Below are 7595 nucleotides of genomic sequence, written 5' to 3' on the forward strand. Positions count from 1 at the left end.
AATTTGGATAGCTAACATAAGAAACTACTCCATGGTTTTAATATGTTGAAAAATTAGTTTAGATGTTACATTACATTTGACAAAGCAGTCCCAGTTGTCCATAAGATGTCACAATCACCTAACGGCTTTTATTTAAAAACCAATAAACCTTTGTGACCAGTATGATGTATCAAGAGCAAGATTAGCATCCGATTCCAAGTGAATGTAATAATAGCATCCAATAAGTAACATTTCGGTTGGACCTTCCCAACGGTTTCAGCCATCTGTTGGTTTTATATGCTCTTCCCTTGTAGGTTTATCCAAGATGGACGCCCAAGGTCGAAGCGGACGAAGTGAAGATGAATCATTTAATCTCCCATTATACGTTACCTTCATCAGAGCGTTCGCTTGGAGTTTTGGCACCTCACCTGTTCCTAGATCAGCGGCCGGTGGCCCACAAATTGATTATGGTCTGTATCACCGAATCATTCCATCTGACCGGGGGCCAGAGAAAGTGAACAGGGGCTGGGCGGTGATTGACTGCCCTCCCAGCATCCTCTGTCTCTTGGCCCGTCTCGGAAGGGCTTAATGGAACCATCACTCCAGCAAGCCGCGGCCCAACTCAGCCCAGTGTGTAGCCGGCTGCGTCCTCCAGTCAAGGGCAGCTCGGACAACGCTGCCCCCTCCCTCGCTGCAGGAGGGCTTAATGTACCTCACCGCCACATCAGATCATATCCAGGTCATCCCTGATAAACGGCGACAGACATGAGCATTAGCTGCACGCAGAGCCTAGATACGATGTGCATGTGAGTTTAACTGAAGTTGTATAGTCCAACAAGGTTTAGTTGTGTTTTAATATACTAAGTGATCCGATGTTCTTATTTCTCCAGGTGAGCGTTGAAATGGACGTGAAAATGCGAAAGTTCCGAATGTTCCAAATGTGAAATGTGGGGCTCAAGTCATATCGTGGCAATTTTTTTTTTTTTTGCTTGTAAGCAACCACCTGACACTGGAACTGTCAGTCATAATATTAGCTAACACTTTGCAATGCCCTAGCAACCACTCAAAACACCCTAGCAACTGTGCTAAATATCTTGAGCCATATCTTTTGACTTTTGCTTGTAAGTGACCACCCAAAACACCTTAGCAGCTGCTAACACTTTGCAATGCCTGAGCAACCACCCAAAACAACCTAGCAACTGCTAACACTTCTCAATGCCCTAGCAACCACTCAAAACACCCTAGCAACTGCACTAAAAACTACTCAAAACAATAGCCAACCCAAACCATATCTAGAGACAGTTTTTGACTTTTGCTTGTAAGTGTCCACCCAAAACACCCTAGCAACTGCTAACACTTCGTAATGCCATAGCAAACACTCAAAACACCCAAGCATTGCTAATGCTGTAGCAACCACCCAAAACACCCTAGCAGCTGCTAATACTTCGTAATGCCCTAGCAACCACCGAAAACACCCTGGCAACTGCAGATAATGTTCTAAAAATTACTCATTGCTATAGCAACCACCCAAAACACACTAGCAATTGGATGAAAATGTGGTAAAAACTACTCAAAGACATAGTGACCACCCAGCACACCCTAGCAATTGCTAACACTTCGCAATGCCCTAGCAACCACCCAAAACACCATAGAAACTGCTAACACTACATACTGGTGAAAAAAAAACAGCTAAAACCAGCCTAAACTGGTTGGCTGATTTAAGATGGAAGTAGCTGGTTTTAACTGCTCAAGCTGGTTTTAGCTGGTTGTTCCAACTGGTCTCCCAGCCTGACCAGCTAAGGAAGTTGCCAAAACCCCTCTAAAATCAGCCTGCTGACCAGCTAAGACCAGGCTGGATGTCCAGCTAAAACCAGCCAACCAGCTTAGGCTGGTTTTATCTGTTTTTTTTTCATATGCCCTAGTAACCACTCAAAACACCCTAGCAACTGCAGAGAATGTGCTAAAAACTACTCAACGCTATAGCAACTCCCCAAAACACCCGTGCAATTGCTTAAAAATGTGTTTAAAAACTACTAAACGCCATAGTGACAATCCAAAACACCCTAACAACAGGATAAAAAATTCTAAAACTACTCAACGCCATAGTGACCATCCAAAACACCTTAACAACTGGATAAAAAAGTGCTTAGTAATTGGTTAAAATGTGTTTAAAAAATACTAAACCATAACGACCATAGAAACCACTAAAAAGCAATATAAATGTGCTTAAAACCATGCAGACCTCCTTAGCTGATGCTTAGCAATGGCCTAGCAACCACTGACAACAGCTTAGATAATCAGCATAAAAACGGCTAGCTGTGGGCAAGTACCACCCAAGTTTTAAATTAGCAATTCCATTTATGCAGCATTTATGTAAGATGAAAATCGTAGAAAAAAGCAGTTCAAATGTTTTCTTTTTAGCAACGTGCTAGGTTAGCAAAGAACCCATGTGGTCGTTGACGAGCGTTGAATAATCCCAAAAGTGTGATTTTTCTCAAATTCAGAAGCGACACAATTATCTGCTAGCGCGTTCACACCTAGACGAGCATTGTTGTTCTTAGCAGGAAAGGATGTGTGTGTTTTTGTGCATGACTGAGCTCATTAGCGACAGTGACACAAACACGGACAGCAGTGCTACACTGGAAGGCGTGGTAAACAGCTGCGGCCCATCGGTGAAAGAAGAGTTCACATCTGTCGGGCCAGCGCAGCTGCTAGCATGCTACGGCGAGATCTAGTGCTCCCTCTTTCCTCGCCCTCTTCAGTACACAATCCCTGACAAGCGCTGAAAATGTACGAGGGAAGTCACAGGGGAACAGTAACCCCTGCTATACATTAGAGCTCCAACATCTGCTGGGCCTCTGTGATTCATGTCAAGCAGCGTCGCCGTCATGAACACCTCTTCCTCCGTGACTTATTTATAGAGCAGAGGTGGGCGAGCAATTAAGACTCTGAGGACCAATGAAAATAATACTTACATTTGTCACAACACTGTATGTACAGAAACAGCGTATAATTGTAGAGAAAATGTCAGTCCGTTTTTTTTACAGAAAATGAACAGTGCCTTTACTGGGAACATGAACTGCTAATTTAGCAGTAAATAAATAAATACACTGTATTAGTTGTTTGGCAGAAAAACTAATTCAGTTTACCACGATTTTACCATAGTAACATTAATTGAGTGGTATTTTGGCATAAAATATTCAATTTACCAAAATTGTACTATAGTAATATTGATTGTAGTATAAGTACTAGTCTGGCAAAAACGATTCAGTTTACCATGGTTGTGTTCATGGTACTTAACTAACTTGGCAGAAAAGATTTGGTTCAAAATTTGATGGGTTCACTATAGCAACACTGATTGTAGTATGTATTCTAGTCTGGCAGAAAATATTTGATTTACCATGATTTTACCATAGTACCATTAATTTCCATGTCTGTGCTAGTTTGGCATAACATAGTATCATACTACTATATGGTTTTGACCATATAGTAGCATTTATTGTGGTTATTGTGCTAGTTTGGCATAAACAATTTATTTTACCAAAGTATTACAATAGTAACACCAATGGTAGTAACTGTGCTAAAAAAAGATTCAGTTTATCATGTTTTACCATAGTTACGTTAATTGACGTATCAGTGCAAGTTTAGCACTAAACTTTAAAAGATTGTGTTTACTGTGGTTTTAAAATTAAAATGAATGGCAATCTCTGTGCTAGTGTGGCAGGAAAGATTTGATTTACCATATTTTTTAGCAGAGTAATACTTATTGCAGTAACTTTGCTAGTTTGTAAGATAAGAGTCAGTTTACCATGGTTTTACCATGGTAACATTAATTGCAGTAACTGATAGTTTGGCAGAAAAGATTAACTTTATAATGGTTTTACCATAGTAACTTTGATTGCAGTAACTACTAGTTTTGCAGAAAATGTTAACTTTACCATTGTAACTATGCTAGTTTGGCAAAAAGACTCGGTTTTACTATAACAACACTGACTGTACAGTAGCACAGTTAAAGTATGGTTACTAAGCAAGAACTATGGTAGAACGGCGTTTACAGTCAGCGGTGTTGAATAAATGAGCCGTCCCTGATGATGGATTGACGCGTCTCGGCTTCTGCCCCTCGTTTATATATTTGGTGCATGTAAAGGAAACCCAAGGTCAAGCAAATTGAACCTGTCAGTCAGAAACGCACCTACACTCAAAAGACAAAAGATTGATTTATGGGGAGCATGTCCAGCATCCTCACGCCATTTTGCATCCTGATGAGTCGACGTAGAAATCGAAGGGGCCGTTCGCTCAGGATGCGTATTTTGATGGTTCTCGTCTTCATTTCTGCCTGTTTTAGACAGTCTGTGTCGCTGCAAATTCAATAGTTATTTTAAGGGTTACCCAGGGAGCCGCATAAATACAAATGAAACCGTCAGCCAGAGCGTGGTGTTCGCGCATTTGTCAATGCCGAGCGGGAATCTCTCGGGAGCAGTGGGGGGAGAGCCGAAGTCAAACGGCTGTACGGCTGAATGTGGAGCGCAGTCAGGGAGGTTTGCTAGGCAAAATGGTCCGGTGGGAGACGAGGGTGCAGATGGAGGCCCGCTGAACTCCACTCAATGTCAGCTGCACTTTTTTAAGCCACCACCAGGGACTAGAGCAGGGACGCATGGGGTCGACGCAGCACATCTTCTTAAAAAGAACAACTCCTGGCAAATGCAGCCTTCCTGAGGGGGATCAGATGGATGCGGAGGAGCCGCTGTTGTTTTACTGTCACTTTGGAGACTTTCTTGGTCCGTCTGTTGAATGCTGCTGGTAGACGACAGATTCCCAAAGTCTGAGTCTTAAAGGTGTAGTATTTAACTTTTGCGCCACTAGTGCTGAAAACAGAATTGAGAAAAGTTCTTCCGAAAGGTTTCTTAGCTATTTCCCCCTACAAACTCACACAGAATAACATTTGTAGGAGTTTCTGGGAAATATTTGTTACTACTATGAATCGTAGCATGCAACAGACAGCATATGCTAAATGTAGGCCAATTAATGTAGCATATAATGAAGTATTTAAATTAAGCACGCATAATACGTTGAAATCATGTTAAAATCAACCTAGCTTGGTTTGCTGGTTGCAACTAACCTCAAACTTCTCTAAAACAACAAAAAAAAGTTATTAAGGCTAATTTAAGTTTATTTTTTTTCTTTTCATAGTAGAAAACATCAGAAATCGTTGAGGATTGGTATGAGCCGATGTTGTTTTACTGTCACTTTGGAGACTTTCCGAGTCCGTCTGTTGAATTTTGATGGTAGACGACAGATTCCCAAAAACTTTATCCCAAAAGTCTTTAAGGTGTAGTTTTTGACTTTCGTATTACTAGCACTTATAAGCAATTGCGAATAGTTCTTTTTATTTCCCACTCAAAACTCACAAAGAATGACATTTGTAGGAGTTTCTGGGAGGAATGTGCTACTAGCAGGCTAAATGCAGTATATGCTAACACAGGCTAATCCATGTGGCATATAATGAATCGCTGACAAACAGAATTGCGAAAAAGTTTTTCCGAAATGCTTCTGGAGGTTTCTTTGCCATTTCCCACTTCAAGCTCACACAGAATAACATTTGCAGGAGTTTCTGGGAAAGATTTGCTACTACTACTAATTGTAGCATGTTAAACACAGTTTATGCTAACACAGGCCATGTAGCATATAATGAAGTATTAAAATGGAATTGTTTTTCCAACAGGTGTCTTGAGGTTTTTAGCCATTGTTTAAAAGATTTTTCCACTCCAAACTCACACAGAATAACATTTGTTTGAGTTTCTGAGAAAGATTTGCTACTACCACTAATCATATCATGCTAAACGCAATATACAGCTAATCCATGTAGCATGCAGTATAAAGAAGTATTTAAACGTTTTGAAGCGTAATACATGTTAAATTCTGTTAAAACAACCTAAACTGGTTTGTTGGTTACAACTAGTGTCTACAATTTAAGTGTTTTTTTTTCTTTCTTTTTTAGTAGTTGAAAATGTTGGGAAATTACTGAAGACTGAAAGAAATGCTACTGCTCTTGGATAAAAGCAATTTTTCAGTCTGTTTGTATGAGATTGTATTGTCCGATACCGTCTCCCAGAATGAAGAAGGTCAAACAGAGGATATCCAGGGTGAGTAGCATCTCTGATAATACTCCTGTACTGATAATACTGTAGCCTGATGCCCACTTTTAAGCTGGGAGACCAGCTAACTGACCAGCTAAACCAGACCAGTTTAGACTGTTTGAGCAGAGGAATATGCCAATCATTGCAGCATATGTCTAAAAGAAATTGCTAAATAAATCCCTTTCATAGGTGATTTAATACACCTTTGTGTTGAAGATTGTTGAGTCTAAAGGGGAAGTCGTGGCCTAATGGTTAGAGAGTCGGACTTGTAACCCAAAGGTTGTGGGTTCGAGTCTCGTACCGGCAGGGATTGTAGGTGGGGGGAGTGAATGTACAGCGCTCTCTCCCACCTTCAATAACACGACTGAGGCGCCCTTGAGCAAGGCCCCCAACTGCTCCCCGGGCGCCGCAGCATGAAATGGCTGCCCACTGCTCCGGGTGTGTGTTCACTGCTGTGTGTGTGCACTTTGGATGGGATAAATGCAGAGCACTAATTCAGAGTATGGGTCTCCACACTTGGTCACATGTCATGTCACTTAGTCTACACGTGGACGGCGTAGCGGATGGGTGAAAGAACAGCTCTTTTTCATCAGACCGTAAGTAATTGCCGCCCTCTCCACTTTTCCTAATCCCAAGGTATTGTGCTCCTCTATGTGTTTGACTAGCGCTTTATTTACCCTCTATTGGTGCGGTTAGGTGCGCTCTCAAGAAAATCACGCTCCCACACACGAGCGCTCTGATAATTGCCGCCGTCGTAAAAAAGCAGCCGTGTCTAAATTGTCTGAGAGAGCTGTAATTGTTTTGGAAATTATTTATTCATTTGATTGCAGGGCATTAGTGTAACAGCTATGCTAACAGGATGAGAGATTCGCTTCTCTGCTGTTTTTTCCCCCTCGCAAACGTTGAATAGGAATTAAGGTTCATTACGGTATAAAAGACGACAGCCAAGTGCACAATAAGTACTAAAATATGATATCTATTAGAATCAAATGTGCACTGGTTTTTATTTGTAACATCACTAGCATGTTTTGACTGAGTTTGTAGGTGTTGCTATGCTAACTTTTTCGCTATGTCAAACAACCACATTTGGAAAAAAACAATTATTTTTTTATATTGTTTATGAAATTGTTTTCAATTGTTTATTTTTTAACTGTAAATTGTTTGTGTTTTATAGCGAAAATGACATTATTCTCTAAACATTAGATTAGTTTTATTGAATGGTAAACACAATACAATATATATTACATGAAAACTTGTAAAACTTGTACGAGCGATGGATCCTATGGTGACCCAGTAGTGCACAACACAACGCAATTAAAAAAGCAAACATAAGCTCACAATGCAACAAAATTAAGCCACAAAACAACGGAAATGCTCCCGACCACTAGGGAGCAGTGTTGACAGTTAAACACCGATATATCCTCGAGACGCCACAAGAAATTGATCTTAATATGTGTAATAGATTTTTAAATGAACAAT

Source organism: Sinocyclocheilus rhinocerous, unplaced genomic scaffold (assembly GCF_001515625.1).
Source record: "Sinocyclocheilus rhinocerous isolate Xijiao unplaced genomic scaffold, SAMN03320098_v1.1 scaffold1351, whole genome shotgun sequence".
NCBI classification, from domain to species: domain Eukaryota; kingdom Metazoa; phylum Chordata; class Actinopteri; order Cypriniformes; family Cyprinidae; genus Sinocyclocheilus; species Sinocyclocheilus rhinocerous.